Source organism: Dysidea avara, chromosome 15 (assembly GCF_963678975.1).
Source record: "Dysidea avara chromosome 15, odDysAvar1.4, whole genome shotgun sequence".
NCBI lineage: Eukaryota > Metazoa > Porifera > Demospongiae > Dictyoceratida > Dysideidae > Dysidea > Dysidea avara.
Genome location: NC_089286.1, coordinates 7,366,621 through 7,387,950, shown reverse-complemented (window position 1 = coordinate 7,387,950; position 21,330 = coordinate 7,366,621). Strand labels below are relative to the sequence as shown.

At 38.0% G+C, this 21,330-nt stretch overlaps 1 protein-coding gene across 1 annotated transcript in view; it reads right to left on the bottom strand.

The window, feature by feature from the left end:
- LOC136245704 (transient receptor potential cation channel subfamily A member 1-like) overlaps positions 1-20,526 on the bottom strand; it is a 45,167-nt gene extending 24,641 nt beyond the window's left edge. Inside the window, exons 1-3 of the mRNA XM_066037190.1 lie at positions 20,510-20,526; positions 15,895-15,915; positions 9,712-9,735 (exon numbers count right to left, since the gene is read on the bottom strand). The gene's annotated coding sequence lies outside the window, so the exon portion shown is untranslated. The remainder of the gene's footprint in view (positions 1-9,711; positions 9,736-15,894; positions 15,916-20,509) is intronic.
- Positions 20,527-21,330: the final 804 nt, after the last annotated feature.

The following is a 21,330-nucleotide window of genomic DNA, read 5'->3' as shown; positions in this document are numbered from 1 at the left end:
GATCAGGTAGGTGTGACCTGCGTGTGAGCAGAGGTCTATTGCAATCTCCTGGAATGGGCGGTCTGCTCTTGGCTTTTGAACAATTGGTTCTCTGGCATGACTGGGGAGATGGTCTTGGCAATGCTTACAAGACAGGATGATGTTGCCAATGTCATTGTCTATTCCTGGCCAGTACATGGAAAGATGGGCACGTTGTTTTGTCCTTACGGTGCCCTGGTGAGATTCATGAAGTTGAGACAAAATTACAAGTCACAGTTTTGTAGGAATAAGAAGTCTGCAGCTATAAACAATGAGGCCATCATCAATGGTGAGGCTGTCTCAATTGTTCCAGTATTGTTTGCAAGCATCTGGTAGTTGACTACGATGGGGTGGAAATCCATGTAAGATGAGATGTTGGAGCTGTTGATATTCTGTGTCTTCTTGGGCACTTTTTCTGAGGTCATCTAAGCGATATGGTAGTGGTTCAGTTTGTGTGAGAGTTCGTATCTCAGTAATGGACAAGGCTGGTTGGCTAAGAGTATCTAACTCAGCAAGACTATCTTCAGGTGATGGGTCTGTCACTGGGTTCCTTGACAGGGAATCTGGGGCATCATTCTTTGTGTCTTTCACCCATTCTGTCGTAAAATTGTATGCCATCAGCTTAATCTTTATTCTCTGAAGATGTGGATTCTCTATTTCATCAAGTCAGTGATGGTTAAGGATAGGAATAAGAGGATTGTGATCTGTGATAACTTGAAAGTGTTGTAGTCCAGCTAGAAACAAGTGGCACTTCAAGGTAGCCCAAGCAACGGCCAACATTTCCAGCTGTATGATGGCGTAGCGAGATTCAGCATCGGTGAGAAATAGAGACCCTGCCTGAATCAAACTCCAAGTGCCAGAGTTGTCTTGCTGTTGTAGTATGAATCCAAAGCCTTGGCGGCTAGCATCTGTGCATAGTTTAGTGGGTTTATTCATGTCAAAAAATGACAACACAGGTGCATCAGTAAGGGATTCTTTGGCTGTCTGAAATGCTTGGGTGTGGGTGGCTGACCACTGGAAGTTGTTCTTTGTACTGAGCAAGGGGTGCAGTGGTGTGAGTAGTGTGGAGATGGTGTTTGTGCTAGCTGATAGTTGATTAACTAAACCAAAGAAGGATCGGAGATCTGTACAGTTGGCTGGAGTTGGAAATTTCGAGATGGCATCTATAATTGTGTGGTCTACTTGGTAACATGTAGCTGAGAGCTGGAATCCTGCGAAGGTAACTGAGGACTCACAGAACTTGCACTTGTCTAGGTCCAGGGTGATCTTTTTCTCAGCACATCTTTGTAGAAATTCTCGGACATGTGAAGCATGTTGTGTGACATCACTGTCATAGATAACAATGTCATCCACTATGCGGTGGAAACCGGAGAGACCTTCAAAGGCTTCATACATACGTCTATCGTAATGTTCAGATATGGAGGAAATTCCATATGGTGCATGCATATACTTAAATCTGCCAAATGGTGTTATGAACGTGGTGAGAAGCTGACTTTCTTGATCGAGAGGACATTGGTGATAGCCCTTCATAGCATCCAAAACAGTGAAAAACTTAGCTTGGCAAGCAGATATGTCAGCAATGGCCTCGGCTGGGGTAGGTGATTGGTACCTTTCTCTCTTTACATATCTATTTAAGTGTGAGAGGTCAACACACATACGTATCCGATCAGTATTCTTCTTGGGTGCTACGACAATAGGGGCACACCAGTCAGTGGCTTCGATAACAGGGGCGATGATGTTCTGTGATTGTAAGAGGTCAAGTTCAGCTTTCAGTTTGTCAGGGTAAGCGTATGAAATAGACCTGGGGGTGTTAACACAGAATGGTCTCGCATCATCAGTAAGGTAGATATGGAATTCTTCACCCTCCATGCTGTTAATGTTACCATCAAATATGGTGGGGAACTCCTAAACTGCAGAGTGCTTGTCAAGGGGTAAATTAGCAGCTGGAGGGGTGGCGGCTACAGAATTGACAGTAGTGCTGGAAATGGTTGGGTTGGGATAGCAGTTTGGTAGGATTCCAAGGTCTTTACATGTCTTCCAGGACATCAGTGTGCCTGTAACATTAGGATAAATGTGCAAGTCATCAAGGTGTTCCTTGTTGCCAATCTTGAAACATACCGGCAGCCTGCCAACAGGATGCATCTCTGCTCCATTCGCAGCTTTGGGAATGACAGAGGAAGGTAAAAGGTTGTCAATGTGCTCATTAAGCTGAGAGAGAATATTAGTACTGGCTGCTGAAATATCTGCACCTGAGTCTGGAAGAACAGCTGTGGTGGTGGCACCGTTAAGGGTGGTAATGTCAATCTTTAGCTTGGGTGCAGGGTCAGTAGATGTGACATGGTGGATGTTAGACAGGCCTGCTTGTTCGGACAAGGAGTTATCGGGCTGAGTAGATTGAAGAGTAGAGGTATAGGGCCGCAGTGGATGAGGTTGTATGGCGGCAGACTCTGAAGAAGTGACCCAGTTTCTTGCAATTGTGACATGACACACGATATGCAGGGAATTGTGTGCGACCTGCTGGATGTGGTTGGGCCCCGCAACCAGGACAGAGGTTGTGGTGTAAATGCCTTCTTCTGTGGGTGTGTCTTAAGAGCTGCAACAGATTCGTGGGTCCTTGCTGTATGGCAGCTCATTGTTTCTTGGCTGCCTCTTGGGTTTGACACATGTGGACTGTTTTATCTAGAGAGAGGTCCTTTTCTTGTAAAAGGTATTCAACAGTGTCACCATCAAGGAGGTTTTCGATTATTTGGTCACGTAAGCTCTTCTGTGTGCAAGCATCATTGCAGAAGTTGCAAGTTTTCACTAGTTCTCTCAAAGAAACAAGGAAATCATCGAAGGACTCCCCAGGCTGCTGTGTTCTACAACGGAAATTCCGTCGCTCCACTGATTCATTAATGCGTCCAGTGACATACTTCTTGATGGCACTAATAATGGAGGTTACACTTCCACGGTCCTCAGTGGTGAGGCCAAGGTTGTTGACTATGGTAAGAGTTTCGCATGAAAAACATAATGTCAAGGCTTGTACATGCTTCACAGCAGTTTCTTCGCCAAGTGTGGACAGGCTCATGTACGATTCCCACTGCGTTTGCCAGGCTGAAAAGTCAGAGCTGTGGTCAATTTGTAGGTCTAACTTAGGAAGATCTCCTTGGCGAAAAACATACGACGACTGTTACATGGGCGATACCTGGAGAACAAAATGGTGGGAACAAACAAAACACTTGAAAACGAAGGTATCACCTGATGGAGTGCCTCAACCCGGCACCAAGGATCAGCAATGAGGGTTAGAAAAATGAGGTTGACGGTTACAATGGTGATATGAGGCGTTCTACTGCTCGCAGCGCCATGTATGATCACAACACGAGGAAGCCACAATCAGGTTAATAATCACACGTGATACATCTTACATTATATTGCATAACCTATTTCCTACAGGACTAAGCTGGACAGGGACATACTATCTGTGAATGCTATCCCACTAGGGACCTATGAGAAGGCTCTAGCCTGTGAATAGCCTGAGTTTAGAAGATACCAAGCCTTCTCACAAGGCCCTAGTCATAAGATTCATGTAGCATCCATGGTAAAATTAGCTATTTGGAATAGTGACTACATTAGTGCGCAAAGCACACTAGCATGCAAAGCATGCCAACCTAGGAGGGGTCTGGGGGAATGGCCCCCCAGGAAATTTTTGAAGATTAGGCCCTCTAAAGGTGAATCTGAGAGTATTTTTAGCAGTTTTTCAGTGGAAAATTATGGAATTCAGTTTATTATATATCATTCAAACTTTACTTTTCTATTAAATCAAGACTGATTGCAATATGCACTGAGTATAGCTATCATGCGTGCATGATAATCTTTTCATTTGTAGCTACCAAGCATTTAGATATAGCTAGCTATATGCCATAATGCATCATCTCCTCTTAGCCATGCTCTAATCAGCTAAATCTGTGAGGCAGAAACATGTATAGCTAAGTAGTAGTGGTGTTGATCGTCACAATTATTAGTATGCATGCTCCTTAGTGTAGTGACACTTTGTTATCCATAACACCAATAAAGTGTACTGAAAAGCAGAATGCAGTGAAGGGTCTAGTAGCTATTAGCTAGTCCACTGGCAATCCTTAGCAAAGTGCAACTATATTTGCATTTATGGGCTTTCTGAATTTGTTGTTGTGATAGTCAACTTATTAGATATTCCGGGTTATGAAGACTGAACTACAGGCTAGCTACAAATGCCAGCACCATAACCCACAGCATGGGGTCATATCAGAAAGTAACTGAAATATATTTTACATTCAAAGACAATAGTGGGTGAATATGCTATAGAAAATAGGTGAGTTACTCTAGCTGCCTTATGAGACTGTAAATTACCAAAAGACTACAGTTTGCTAAATGGCTGAGTTGGTAGCTACATATTATACTAAAGCTGATAAATCTAACCAATTAAACAACCAATACTTTTTGAATCGTATAATTCATTTTAAAATAACTAATCACCTCTTATAGCCATAGTGGAAAACACAGCTAATCATCTGAATAAAGCAAAACCCTCAATTAAAACTTTTGTAACTGGAAATGCAACCCACAATCAAAACTTGTTTTTGAAGAACTCTTGAGGAAAGAATTAAAGGAAGCTATATGTGACCAGATCTGCGAAAACCCAACATAATGGTGCATTTTTCAAATTCTTTATTATTGAATATTTAACATCTATTAAGCCAAGTATATGCTCTGGCCAAGGTTTAGCCTTATATGCCAACAACTTTTGGAGTTACAGCCCTACAAAGTAGCAAGAACAGAAAGATCAATTTGTACAGCAAGTATTGGGAAAATAAATTACATGCGCTTACAAAAATGGCTGTAACTTACAAACACAACACAGTACAGAGTTGCAACTTACACCATTGTGTTCGCCATGAATAAGGGAGCCCATTACTGGGCAAGTTTTGCTTCTATTATCTTTCTTCACTACATACAGAGATGAAATCTGTGAAGGAAAATTGATAGCGTACGATCGTTTCGACGTGACGTAAACAAACGCTCATAATTTACGTATCCTTTAGTCTACTGCAACGAAATAAAGATATTTGAATCCTCTTGAGTATGTGAATAATATGATACCCAAGGTTTTATCATTGGACCCTTTCTTCACAAAGAACAAAACATTCAAAAATTTTACAAATTTTTTTCGATTATGCAAATATTTTACCCATTGCAATCAATGGCTTATATACTGAAAATTTAGGCTTGCGCCTTTATGTCGGGTTTTCGCAGATCCGGCCACATATTCTCCTGGAATAGAGTTGAACAATAGGTATAGTTACATAGACATTATTTGTGTTGGTAGTGATGAATAGTTCCTGAAATACGTCTGCTTTTGATACACATAGAAGATTTAGTCTATATATATACAATAATAACCAAACTGTGAAAAGGGTGTGGCCCTTAACATGACAGGGAAATGTGTGAAAGATCAAAGGTGTTCTCCAAAGAATGGCTGCAATAATGTCAATAATTTTTAATGATCAATCTGTCATCATTAAAAAATAAATAATATCATTGCTTATGGGAATTATTTTTAACGATAGTTATATTACAAATTTCTACAAAAAATTACATTACGTATTTGCTATTCCAAAATGTACTCTTATTATTCCTAACTAGTATAATTGATTTAAAAATGAAGCAAGGTTCCAGTAAAAAGTAATGAAACAGGACATGTGAACAATGGTAGCTAATATAACATAGCTATGTGGAAATATCCCTACATTGCACTGTTTAATGCCACAATAGTGATTTTCCTACATAGCTATGTTGTTAGAGCTACCATCATTCATATATCCACTAGTTGATTGTTTTTTGTTATAAAGAGTATCTGGATTTTGATGTTTATCTCAAGTGAGCTATGTGTTAATTAAGGGGCATAGTTGTCAGGTCTTATATACAAGGTACATAGTAACTGTTCTCTGATCATTCAGGTAGTGTTTTTAATGCTGGATTTGATGTTAGAAGCACTAGGACTGTTCCATAAAGGTGATTTTCATTATGTATGATATTTCTATAATGGTTTTTACCCTTAAAGGCACAAAAAAACTTTTGCAGAATGCGTATTTACACAATATAGGTATACATACCGACATCGGGTAGCTGTTTTAGCTTAAAATTACACAATAATTGGAAGTCTATTCACATGGCTACTTGGTAGAAGTTAAATAAAACAAATACTATAACTACAGAGCTATGAAGCGATGAACTCTAACTTTGAACTACTTGTCATGTGTTGGACTTCAATGGTGGGTTTCACCACGTAAATCTGATTCAAAATTATTATTATGTAAGAAGGCAAGAGCCTGTAAAAAAACCTAATCTAAACATAATCAACTGCTACAAATTAGGAACAACCACCATTTCGTAATGGTATGCAAAGGGTTTGTGTATTTATTTACTGAAAAGTTGCTTAAATGGTGAGTTTTAAATCAGTTGTTTAACATGTGACTTAGTTAATTGGTGAAGTAATAGTAATGAAGTATTCCATCAATTATTCTATTACAGTAAAGTGATTGCCCTATTAAAGTATTTATCTTGTTTTATCAATCTTGCTCTAAAACTACTGTTATACTCTTGGGGCTTTTCTGGAGACCATTCCCTTTTTCACAGCTTGGCTGTTGGTATAGATATCACTTCTTTGTCTCTGTGTAAAGCCTCAAAGCCAGTCAGTAACTGGGTTTGGGGCTTGAGGGTGACTGCTCTATTTAAAGAGTCTTGATCATGCATTACTACATACATTAGCCTTTTGTGTTTTAACCCAAAAGCTTGAATTTGCAACCACAGATACATGTTGCAAGTTATGATGGAGTAGACTATCCACACAATAATTTTCAACTTGTTACTACTAGGTGAATCCATAGCATTGATGGGGCAAGTCTATAATATATATCGTATGTTTGCTTGCAAGAATAGTAATGACTTCTGACAAAGTAAAATGTAAATGCAGAGTTTGGCACAAAATTACTATGTGAGAGACAATATATGTTACCTAATTTTAGAAAACTGTCAATCTACGCACAATAGTACTTTTGTAATAAAACACATTTAAAAACAATGGGTAAAAATTGCAAGCTTCAGAAAAAAAATTACGCAAGTTTTTATCGCTTTGCTGGTCAGTGAAGTGACACTCCAGTGGATAAATCCTGGGAATCATAGTGTTCCCCTATTCATAGGGAGTTCAAAAATCCTTGTTTCATCTTCATACACAGATGGTTTCTGAGTTACGGCCGTTTGTTTATGTTGCGGTGATGAAAGAATTTACGATGATTTTTCTTCAATGAGTTCACCTTCCTTCTGGATCACAGAAGAATACCTTTGGCAAAAACTATCCCTTGATATATTCACAAATTCATGGCAAATACAATGAGCAAAGAGTTAACTCTGTACAGCATTGTATCAGTAAGTTATGATGGTTTATGTAAGCGCCTGTAGATTATTTTCTTGATGTCTTCTGTACATATTGATTTATTCACTCGTCCGGGTGTCTACTGCTGTATTTCCCATACTACTTATCTTATGAAGCTGAAACTTAGCCAATCCATTCCTCTGTCTCTGTAGACAACAAATAACCAATAAAATGACTTTTGATTAATGTGTGTATATCAACGGTTTTCTAAAATTAAGTCACATATATTTTGAGCATATCAAATTTATATCAACACACAGGAGCATGACATAAATGTTACATACCAGTTAGTATCTCACAAAATCAAGGTTGACAGGCCAGAGTTATATGTACCAGTGCATTATTATGTGCATAGATATAACTGTTAGATATTTGCCAGAGGATATAAATCTAGTAACAGCTATGAATTTGTCACAAAATCATATGCTATCTAAGTGCAAAACCATACAAACTACCATTAAGCCTAAGCCACTAGTGCTTAGTGAGGTACAATGGCTACCCTATCCACATACTGATTCTCAGCTTACATATTCCCATAAGCAGTTTACACTGTACATAGCTGTGACAATATACCAAATGGTACGGTCGTACTGTTTAAGTAGGGATCGTGCTGAAAGTTCGCGTGCCGCCCACAATTCCGCCTTTAAAAATCATCCTACAGACATTTTACGTGGCGAAAACACCTTTACAGAATAGTACTAGTCCATATAATACATAAAACAGCATTAAATACAACAATACACTTACAGGTGGCCAGATATAAAATTTTTAAAAAATCGCCAAAAACTCCAATTTTAGTCTCACTGCCTCAATCACTACCTCATTCACTATACCTGACCACAGTCGCAAGCCTAGAGCCCAAACGAAGCAGCGCACAGTCACCATTTTATGCCACAACAACAAACTCACAGGTGAGATGGGCCTTTTGGGGCTCTGACAAGTGTATGCCCTGTGTGCCTTGTCTTTCCTTTTATCTTCAATCAGGTTGGTTGTCTTCTTCTTCTTCGAGCATCGAAACCATACCGAGACATTAATTTTCCATATCAACACTTTTCTGTAGACACCACAAAATTATTTCAGAAAGCGCTTATGCTGCTGAAAGAGTGGGGCGCTTATGATTCAAGTGTTGCACGTGAAACAGTAAGACTGCTGAGTTGTCACTTCGACTTTTGCCAACACCTGGACTGCAAGCGACAAAGAGATTTGAGACGGACTGATACTCGATGGCTTGTTCCTCTGAACACACTGACTCAGCCACTCAGTGCCAGACAGCAAGATCAGCGAGTGATTCACGTGATTGGATAGTACTCGAGTGGAAATTGTATTTCTTCATCCTGTTAGTTGAGACTAAGCTCCAGGTCTGTTCGTTCGAACAACTTCCAGCCGGGGTGGACAGAACGCGGACCATCGTACTAAGACAGGTCATAGATCTGAGTGCCACTGCTACTACAATCAAAGGTAAGCTATGCACACTACTACGGGCTATGTGCTTCCAATTTTGGCACAGTATGCGCTTTAATAAGCTGTAACTAACTAGCTGTGCTACAACAAAAACTGAACAAACTAGTATTTTAAAAATTGCTAATTTAAAAATGAAGTAGGGATCTATGCAATAAAAAGTAGTGAAACAAGATATGAATGATGGTATTACAGCATAGCTAGATGGGAAAGTCCCTACTTTGGCACATTAGCTATAATTTTGCTCAATGCCAAAGTAGGGACTTTCCCATCGAGCTATGCTGTAATACCTTCATTCATATCTTGTTTCACTACTTTTTATTGCATAGATCCCTACTTCATTAAAATACTAGTTGTTCTAATTCTATGTGTGTTAACAAAAGAGATTTATCATATTCAAAACAAACATGGTACCAATATGTGTCTTTGTCTGTGTCTAATTTCAAGGCAATCGGATAATACATTTGTGTTTATGAAAGTTTAACAAACTTGCAATAGTGTGTGAAGGATCCAGTTATCCAAGAAACTGGACCACTGTGGGCATGATAAATCCAGTGGTAGTGGTAAAAGGGTTTTAAGCTGATTTTTGACAGAGCAATTATACTCAAAATTGGCATGAAATGTGGAAAGCAAGAATTATCTTGTTCAAAAAAGATTCCCATACAATGCATACGTAAAAGTCATGTTAAGTCATATCACCCTGGTTTTTTGGGCCACAGGACACACTACCGTGTATCTTGATACATCTAAAACAAATTGAATTCATTCTTTCATAAAAATATACATACCTTTACAGTCATCATTGTCAGAAGCTGTAAAAGAGAAGTAAACATGATGTAAGAAGAGTAACAGCAAAAATTTAATCAATCTTTAAATAATTATTCTCAAGCATTTTTACAATCGTATGCTATTAAATTACTACACTCAACTCGTATATTTCTTATACACTTCAAGTTGTCATAATCAAAATTTCAGCTGCATTTTGAAACACTATAATGCACTTCAGGGAAGGATTTAGGATTTCAGATGTTGCAACAAAATTTATAATGTGGGCTAAGAAAAGCGGCATGAGTTTTATTTTGTTGTTTATAAATTTTGAATAATATTGTTATGTAGCTAATAGAATGACTTTAATGTAACTAAACACTCTACAGGGTGACTTGTTACATGGCTGAATGCTCTACAGGGTGTACTTGAACTCTTTACACAGTGTAACATTGCTGAACTCTCTACACAGAGACTTGTTACGTAGCTGAACTCTGTGTTTGGATTGAATTTGAATTAGATTTTTTTCCATACATGGTTGACATTATATGTCATCCAGTTAGGGACCTGCCTATTATGCTCAAAATTTTACCTATTATGCTATGCTGCACTGCTCAAAAATTGTACCTATTATGCTCAATTATGCTTAAGTTTTATGCCTCATTTCCCATGTTTTGCTAATAAATTTGCAGTTATGGGCACATAATAAGTGGCTGAAACACCTCTGCTCTTCAAAATGCATGTGACAGAAAAGATCACTATACATTTAATAGAACAGTCAACTGTCTGATTGTTCTATTAGAGTTATTGACTGTTCTATTAGAGTATATCGATCTATTTCTGTGATAATTATTTTGACTATCAAGGATTTGTAGTATGGCTCAAATATTCTTCCTATTATGCTAGCATTATGCTCAATGTTTTTAGGTACCTATTATGCTCATAATTATGCCAGCATGATTGGCGGATCCCTACACCCAGTAGAGAGCTCAGCTATGAAAAAAGTTACCTTGTGGAGAGTTAAGCTATGATACAGTTAAGTCACCCTATTGAGAGTTCAACTATGCTACAAATTACCCTGTAGAGTGCTCAGCTATGTGGCAAGTCACCCTGTAGAAAAATCATCTCCATTACAGTTTCCCTGGAGAGCATTATGAAATGGCCTTTAAAATTCATGCCATTTGAAGTGTTGACAGGATAAACATGGCTAACACGAGTTGGACACATGTTAATGTGTAGCTAGAACAAGTTCTGGAGCAAGATACACCTGGAAGAAGACAAGGCAACTGGGTTCGGGTTATTTTACTTAGACACCTTACAAAAGTAATAACTTAATGTATTCATTATATAGTTACTTTTATTTAACATTAATATGTAACTGTAATGCATTACTTATGCTGGTTGTAATGAGTAATAAGTAATCTATTATATAATTACTTTTAAAAAGCAATGATCCCAACAATGCTTACAAGTCTCCCCATAGAGAATTTAACTACTTCACCCAGTAGAGTTCAACTATTTATACAGGTCACCCAATAGAGAGTTCAACTATGTGACAAGTCCTACAGGAAGACTTATAGTGCAGTTAATATAATTGAATTCTCTACTAGAGACTTGTTTGAAGTTGTATTCTCTACAGGATGACTTTTTACATACCTGAGTACTCTACGGGGCGACTTGTAACATATATAGATAGTTAGATACCTTTGTAAGTCACAGTTGCTAGTTTCACATAGCTAGAATACTTTTCTGTCACAGAGCATTACATAATAGATGTCTATTATCTATGCCCGTATCAATTAGAAATTATAAGTGCCAACTCTGAAATGCGGCAGGACTGATTATCATAAGCCACTCATTCGGCAACTGGGTATATTAATCAAGCACTTTAAATTCTTCAACTTTGTGTTCACATGATGCACAAAGTTAGTTCATTGAACAGGTGGTTTAACTTTGGAGTGATTGTTTCACTTAAACGATTTCTCTGGAATATTGTTTACTCAAAGTTTAAAAACTTTAGTAGCTAGGCAACATAATAATATACAATTATAAGAAAATTAGGGATTTTAATTTAGGATAGGGACAGCGTATAGTACTGCAATAAAAAGTACTGAAATAAGCTGGATTGGAGTAGTACATGACGTCCAAATGCTGTAAAACAATAAGAAGTGAATATATATCATTATTGTGCCTTTATGAATTACTCCGATCCAGCTTGTTTCAGTACTTTTAATTGCAGTACTATACGCTGCACCTAAAATTCCTAATTTTTCTTATACTTGAACTTTTTTTGCAAGCTCATGACCACTAAATAGCCTGCTTTTCACAAAACCAGTCACAATCATACACTACGATAGTAGTGTATAGTAGGGACCATAAAGGAGTGGGCGTGGCCCACAAAATAATATCACCAAAAAAACAGCCTCAATTTTCCCAGAGGACGATGAGGCAGTATTGGTTAGGTAAAACTAAGCCCAAACAAGCTTTCAGATCGACCTGAAATGTTTTCAACAAGTTGCTATGGAATTTTAAAAATATTTATTCAACGGAATTTTCTAGTGACTGACTGACTGACTGACTGATTGACTGACTGACTGACTGACTGACTGACTGAGTAACTGATTGACTGATGCCTTCAGACAAACGTAACTTGATAACGGCTAAGGCTACGGGCTTGATTTTTTCACTGTTCAATGTTGCTTCAGCCTGACAGATGCCTTTTGGCATACCGCATTACATAAACTGTAATCTTCATGGACTTACCAGTGTACTTCTTTGTGTCCCATTCATCTTTGCTGACAGCAAAAAGTGTCGATTTGACGATAGCACATGATGGCTTCCCTTCGTAACGGAAATCGTCTGTATTTGTCATAGTGGTTATTTTGATAGCAGAGGTGTTTTTTCAAACAGTTCTTGATTCGTACTGCTGTGTAATGGGTGGAACATAGCCGACAACGAAGCGTAATGGATACCTCACTTTTTAGATGATAATTGATAAAACTGGGACGTGTGGCACCATTTCTTTCTTTTGGTATGCGTCTCGTGGATTGCAGTTGTGCTTTTCAAACAGTTCTTGTTTTGAAATGCTGCGTAACAGGTTGAACATAGCTGACAACGAAGCGTACTGAATACTTCGCTTTTCAGACGATAATTGTGGTACGTGGTGCCATTTCAGATGTGCTTTGCGTGGGTTCATCAGTCATAATAATTATTTACAAAAAAAGTTAACAAACAAGTACACAGAAAAATTTGGAATTTTCAACTACAGTAGGGACCATAGCAGATCGATAAAAAGTACTGAAACAAGCTGGAGTAGTCCATGATATTAAATCACAGTAAAACAATAAGAAGTGTTACATCCCTACTGTGCATTTCTATTATGGTATCTTGAGCACTTCTTATTGTTTTACTGTAATTTAATATCATGCACTACTCCAGCTTGTTTCAGTACTTTTTATTGATGTGCTATGGTCCCTACTCTAGTTGAAAATTCCAAATTTTCTGTGTACTTGTATTATATAGAGTTAATCACAGCACTATGTACTAGATTAAGACTCATACAATAACAATTGATTAGTGGGCATGGCTCTACATAAACCTGCAGACAATAACAGACATGGATTCGTGCATACTTACAGACTGATAAATGGGTGTGGGCTACCATATACCTACAAACAGTAATTTACATAAGTGGGCGTGGTTCACTAAAGAAGCAGGGATATGCTATGACATGTTAATACACGTACACATCATTACACTAATTAATTTAGCATGTGATCCAATCCAAGCCAGACCCGGGTAATCTGTAAAGCGGGACCTGGTTGACCCGACTTGGTTTTAAAGCTGTTACTAAACTATAGCAATTTTATTGACTTACATGTGGCTAGTTCGCTATGAGTTGCTCTCACTGATTGATATCAACTACCAACTTCGAAAACCACCAAGCCATGTGTGTTCAAATAGTTTGGTGTAATGCTAAACTAACCATGTGTATTGAATAGTTTGATGCAATATACACCCGTAGATGGATGGAAGCCCTACTGTAGTCTATTAACACTATCAGTGGTAGTACCTTGACTGATGGCCATGGTAAAGAAGGATAAAAGGTAAGACAATAGTGCAAGCATTGTAATAATTATACCAAAGGTCCTTTCTTCATTGAATTAGAAACATTTCTGTGAAAGAATTAGATTGTAGCTGTAGCCAGTTTTTCGTTATGCTTACTGAAGGTGTCAGGCAGGCAGGCAGGCAGGCAGGCAGGCAGGCAGGCAGGCAGGCAGGCAGGCAGGCAGGCAGGCAGGCAGGCAGGCAGGCAGGCAGGCAGGCAGGCAGGCAGGCAGGCAGGCAGGCAGGCAGGCAGGCAGGCAGGCAGGCAGGCAGGCAGGCAGGCAGGCAGGCAGGCAGGCAGGCAGGCAGGCAGGCAGGCAGGCAGGCAGGCAGGCAGGCAGGCAGGCAGGCAGGCAAGCATTAGAAAATTCCGTTGAATATATTTTTTTAAATTCTGTAGCAACTTGACAGAAATGTTTCAGGTTGATCTGAAGACACTTTTGGGCTTGATTTTACCCAACCAATACTGTCATGTTGTGAGGAAAAATTGAAGCAGGTTTTTAGGATATATTATATCATGGGCCACGCCCACACCTTTGTTGTCCCTACTATACAGTACTATTGTACTGTATGATACTAGTGTGTTCATTATGTAGCCAGCATGAGTGGCCTATGCAGCCAGCTGTAGACCCTTTTTTAGAGGCACTTGTAATTTCCAATTGATATAAACATCCTGTGAGGCATTATGACAAAGAAAAAACAAATTGGCCATGTTAAGACTACAAGCTTTGGTGTATAGTATAAGTATAGAATGTAGACTGAGCCTATATGCTCAAAAATTTACCTATTATTCTTTCCAGCACTTCTAAATAATAAATTTGCCTATTATTCTAATTTTATTACTCAATGAAGTTCATCTGCCTTTCACATATATGCATGCATCTGTATTATGGTCATTTTTTATGAAATCTAATTAATTTAGCTATATATGAACATAAAAGAAAGCATTCTATTTTTAGCTTCTCTTTAGTATAATGTAGGTAAATATAGGAATGCTCTTAACAAGTAGACCATCTCAGGAAAAGTTGTTTAGTTAGTTATACAGCTGTGGATGTAGCTATACACAGCTAAGTATTTTAAGTTGTATAAATTTCTCAGTATGTTCACAGGCATGGAGAAGTGTTAAAGATGCTCAATGAAAGGTATTGGGCAGTTCAATCCCAGAAGACAGTTCAAACGCAAAATGATGACTACTCTATTAGAGTATTTCAACATTATTTTTATCAGAGTATATCAACATTAGCAAGATATCCTTCTTATATGGCTTAGCCCCTCCTTTTAGCTAAATGAGAAGAGCTATGCCCCATTCCACCAATTATTCTAGCCAATGCCCAATTATTCTAAAATTATGCTTGCTATAATTCTGGAATTATTCTCACAAAATTGGAGACCAACTATACTGGCACATCAGGTGCAGGTCTAATAGAATGTTTAAACATATTAAATTCCAAGAACAGCTGTGTCCCTCTCAAAATCAAGATTATGCTTGAAAACGGACTGTTTTATTAGAGTATATCTGCATTTCCTGACTGCTGTATTAGAGTAAGAGACTGCTCTATTAGAGTATCTTGATCTTATTTCCATAAATTGTGAATAATCAGTCAAAAAATAGTAAAAATAATAACACTGCAAGGTTTTTGATATGAAATGCAGTGCAGTGTGTTCATGTTGTGCAGTATTTTTGGCACACGTATTGCACATTTTAATTAAAATTCTTGAAAATTGTCCTATTATGCTGGCATAATGCTTGATGCTTTTGCTAGCCTATTATGCTCGAAATTATGCTGGCATAATTGGCACAAGCCTACCCCGGGTCCTTGGTCCCTGGGTCCACTGTTTCCTTTGTTACACATGATTGGCATTTTATATCAAATCAGATCTGCACAGAAATTGGACTGCTAATGTAAAGATCTACTTAGCTGATTTGTTTTAAGTAAATTCCCATCGTAGAAATTTTTGTTTTCAAAAGGTTGCTGATAGAATAAAATTGGAATAATGTGTACTGTCTGATAAGGTTAATACTGCATTGTGTAGATGTGGATTTAATTTTGCAAATTTACATACATTTACACAGTTACAATCACATGTATGATACATACCTGTACAATTGTAGTCAGCCACTTGGTGAACAAATCAGGTTGAATAGTGAAAAAAAGTAGCAAATAAGAAACAATTATAGACTGATAAGTGTATCATACAATACAATCCAAACACAATGTTGTATTAGAATGATGTAAATTTTCAAAAGATAATACTAGACTTTACCAAGCCTCTCAGAGGAGGTTGGACACGATACAAGCGCTTCTGAAATTTATTTCTGTTAATTGCATATTTCTAATATGTGATGGGGAGTAAGTGATAGAAGAAATGTTTAGCAATATCCACACCACGTTACCTTGTGCTTCTTAAGATGAACAGCAAATTCTTATTGCAAGGCGGGTGTGCGACTTTCTAATTCTTTTTTCGATTCTCTGTGAGGCCAAACTAGTGGCGTCCTCTCTTCTTTTTCAATACCCTGAGAGGCTTTTTTAGCATGCTCATTGCTTTCTTCAACAATTATTGTGCTTAAATACACGTACATAAGGTGTCCATATAGTATTACATATGGATTCCATCCAGCAAATGCTTACACACGTGATCCCCGTAGATTTCAAGAGCGATTTACTTGCCTGGAGTAGTGGGGTTGAATGGGGCTGACCAGCTAAATGGACTAAACTTGAAGTGCACTCTAGAATGGTATTTGTGAAAACTTTCGTGAATGCTTGGTTAACTTTCAATACAAAATGTATGCGCTCACGTGTTAGTGTCCAACCTCCTCTGCAAGCCTCTATAATAGTAACATAATTATTATTATATAAATTAAGTGTTCACACTCAATCTACTTAGCGTGCGTTACATAACATCAAGACGGGTGTCTAGAACTTATCAAAACAGTATTATAGAACTTAGCTCCATCTCAGTCAAAAGAACTGCTTAGCATAGTACTGAGAAACCTAATTCCACAATCGATCTCAAGATGTGTGACTATATAGTGGTACAAAGAAACAGCAAAGGATATCAAAGAAAACTGAGGATTTCTTGGAATGGGTTAATGTGATATGCACACACCTAACTGTGCAATATCTAGAGTTAACGAGATATACACAGTGCCTTAACGAGATATACCTTTTACAGTGTGTTAACTTTCCCAAACCATTGCAATATGTGATATATATTCACTGGCTTTCCTTTGATCTGAAGTGTGAAAGTGTTACACATTCATATATGACTATGTGAATTATTAAACTAGTCAAACCTCTCCAATCCGACGCTCCAAGGGACAGCTGGATTACAGATTATCTAGGCACTGACATTGGTAAGTATGTTGGATTACACAGTGAAACCGCAGTGGCTACCTCTAATAGTCTGTACATCTGATTTATAAACACTGATTACATACAACATGTATACACAAGATGACATACTGTGCGCTCAAGAAAAAATGGTACAGTACATATAGAAATAATAATTATCTGTTTTAATCATGTAAAATTAGTCACAACTAATTTGATCAATTCCATTACTTGATCAGGTTGCACAAAATCTTTTTTGCTTGAGTTTCTTGTACAAGTTTCTTCTCCATCCTATTTACGAGGTCATCAACCATTGGTGTCATCTTCATTATCGGCATCGTTCATTTTTTCAACATATGCTCTCACCAGGCCTTCTTCCCAATCATCCATACTCTCAGTGGCAATGTTATCATCAATCACCACAAACTCATCAGCTGTCATACTGGCACGAACACCACTTGCTTGAGCTGCTGTCAATAATTCACTGTAATTTTCTGTTTGTTGTATCCAACTCACTTCATCCTGTGCATGGGTATTTCGATCTCCATCCTACTTAAAGCCACAGTTCAGAAACATTTCTTGATGGTTCTTTCTGACACCTCATCACATGCTTTGCCACACCACTTCACAGCATTCAATACCGTTATCTGTTTTGAAAGATTAGTTCCAGACGCACAGGTGTCAACACGGACTAATATATACTCCATCAACTTCAGGCGATATCTCAACTTGAATGTCTGAATGATTCCTCCATCATGTGGTTGCAAGTGTGAAGTGGTATTGGCAGGAAGGAACTTCACAGTGACATTTGATAAGGCCAAAGCATCACTGCCACCATGACTGCTAACATTATCCATAACAACAAAATCTTTCTTTTTTTGCTGCCTCATCTTTGTGTTAATCTGCTCCAACCACTCAATAAAAATGCCAGTAGTCATCCAGGCCTTGCTGCTGGATCTCCAAGTTACAGACATTTGTGACACATTCACACCATTAAATGCATGTGGTTTTTGAGCTTTCCCAATAACCAATAGCTTCAATTTTTCTCCACTAGCACTACAGCAGTAAGCCTCTCCTTTGCTAACTTCCCACCTTTTACTGGATCTCCTTTTTCTGCCAAGGTTTTGTCTGGCATGGTTCGATAGACCAATCCAGTTTCATCACAAATAAAATACATCTTTCATTCTTGCCTGATATAATGCTTAGGATTCTGTTCCTGTAATCATTTTACAACTTCTTCATCAGAATCTGCGCCTTCTCCACACTGTTATACTGTTTAACATTATACCTTCCCTTCCCAACTTCCTAGCCAACTGTTGCTGGCCTTAAATCCTTCAATGTTTAGTGACAAAGCATACTCTACAGCCTTAGCGTTTAGCAGGCCTCCGGAATGACTTTTGCTCTAGCTTAGTGAAAGAAATCAAAAACTAGCTGGTTCAACTTGCTTAATTTTGAAATCTGTCATCGTTTTCGTGATTGATTGTCCTCCCAACTCTACAGGTAAGTAGCACACTTCCACAAGATGTCGCTTACTGTGCTTCTTCCAATTCCAAATCATTTTGCTAATTCTTCCTGTGTAGGTTTTGGCCTCGAATCAGCCGTGTTTCAGAGTAAGTTCTGTGTGAGACCATTTTCTGGTCCCCATTTTGTTGGATTACAGGACCTAAAATCAATGTATCCCATGCACAAAGCAACACAATTTGTGGTCGGATCATGGATTACCGAGTTAGTGAGTACTGAATGTAAAGTTGTCCGGATACAGAGATCTGGTTGGATTACTAAAGATTCCGGATTACACAGGGGTCGGATTAGAGGGTTTTGACTGTATATATATATATATATGTAATATATTCGCCTCGGCATTTATCAACAGTAAACTTCCTCTGACTTCGGAGTCGGGGTGTATATAAGTGCAATACACCTCGTAGCCATGGTTCATATGATGTATACCATGTTTCTAAATTAATCCGCACTACATTACTTACTAACAACCCATATGCACACAAACCAACTTAAAGTATCTACTTACACTTAATTTGCCATAGTTTGGAATGCTAGACACACTGGAAACGTTCCTCTCACAATTCAGCTCTCACAATGAAGAATCAAATTGATTGTGGGACTTAGTAAACATATCTCTGTATATCACCAGGACTTGTCCATTCATATCAACAAACGTAGGAGCAACGTTACTTGCTGTCACCCATCATCGAAGTCGGTAGGTATGGGTATAAAATGAGTCCAGTGGTTGGACTCTTACTGACTGGGGTGATTGATCACCTAGCGTGACGAAGGCTATTAGCCTGAGTCATCTGGGTGATTAGTCATGCTAGCGTGGGCGTCGTTTGCCTGCCCACATCGGGCTATCAGCCCGTAATCATGACAAAGTAACGTGTCACGTGACATCGCAGGTGAGTATATATATACTCACCTGTGGACTGAGGTATATATTCCCTATATGCAACCAGCGGCGCCTTTGAAGTTTCACGTCATCATGGTATATATATATAGAATATATAGAACTTAGCGTGGGAGGATCAAAGCAAAAAAGTGTTCTATATTGGGCAGTTATAGAACACTTTAATAGACCACAGTTCTATATCAGGTAGTTATAGAACTGCCAGGCCTATTTTGCAGGCTGATAGCCTACTTTGAGTGAGTAATCACTCATTCTGGCCAGTACAACCAAGCCAGTGTAGGCTGATAGCCCGACTGCGCTGGCTGACCAGTCAACCCAACCAGTAAGAGCAAAACCACTGGATTTAATTTATTGCCACACTTGAAGATTTCAATGATGGTTGCCTGTGGTCAGCAGCAGTGAACGGTCTTACTACATTTTGTTTAAATAAATGGATGAGTCCTAGGAATATCACGGAAATATGCTTATTAAAGTACCACAATCAAAAACTTTTAGTATTGAGAAGACAGACTAGACTCACAAAACGACTAATGAAGGCGCAGCACAATGCAATGCAGGCAAAACATAGACGCAATGCCTATTCTACCGATGATAACACTACTCCGTGCATTTCTAATTGTTTCGTGTGTCTTGTGTACCTCAAGTTGACAGTTCTCTATACCAGATTAAGCACTGCCTTTTGCTCATGCTATACGGGAAATATAGCACTCAAAGAGTGGTCTCGAGACAAAATATAGCCCACTCTTTGAGTGCTATATTTCCCGTATAGCACTCACTGCAGTGCTTTATCTAGTACATATATATATATATATATATATAATCAATCAGTTAAAGCACTATTAATTATTAATTTACATAATTAATTATTATTCTTATTCATATACGTATCTTTAATAACTTCATTTAAACATCATACACATAACTAGTAAATGATATGTCATAATTCTATAATTGGTAACTTACATAGTGAGCAATTCTGCACTGCTACATACAGAAAGCAAATATATTATATTATTTTCAGCACCTTTCTTTAATATGTAGTAAACATTTAGGTACACTGTAGTATTATTTAATTGTCACAAAATAAATCAATTATTGTTCTTAGTATCTGATGTATCTGCATGCATGCATACTCCAAAATTTCTTGCATTATTCCTGGCACAGGATTACAAATGTTATCTTAACCAGAAAATCAAAGCCTATGAATTGGTGAGGTATGTTTTGCTTCCTAAACTGGAAGGAAATGGTGGACCTATTTTCATCCACTTTTGGATGTTTATTACTCTGTGATATATCCTTCCAATTTTGGATGGAAATAGCTCATTTTGACAAAAATGTACAATAAGGTTCCAAAATTGGATGGTCCTGTTCATCCATTTTTGGAATAATCTGTACCAAATTTATAACCATCCAAAATCTGGTCATCCAATTTTGGAATAATTTATACCAAATTAATTTTACAATCATCCAAAATTGGATGGTTCTGGTCCTCAAATTTTGGAATAATCTGTACAAAATTTATATCCATCCATAATTGGAAGATTCTGGTGATCCAATTTTGCCATTAGCATACCTGCACAGCTAAATGCATGATCTCCCTTGTTTCATCGCTTTTTATTTCTATGATCTGAGTGAAGCTTGAAATTCCTTGTACTTGGGCTCATGGTGAATGATAAGATAGAACAAATTTGCTTACTTCAACTGTTTAAGGCATGATGGAAAAAGTACAGACGATTTTCATTTACAAATGAAACCATTAATTCACTACTGCTAAATAACACCTT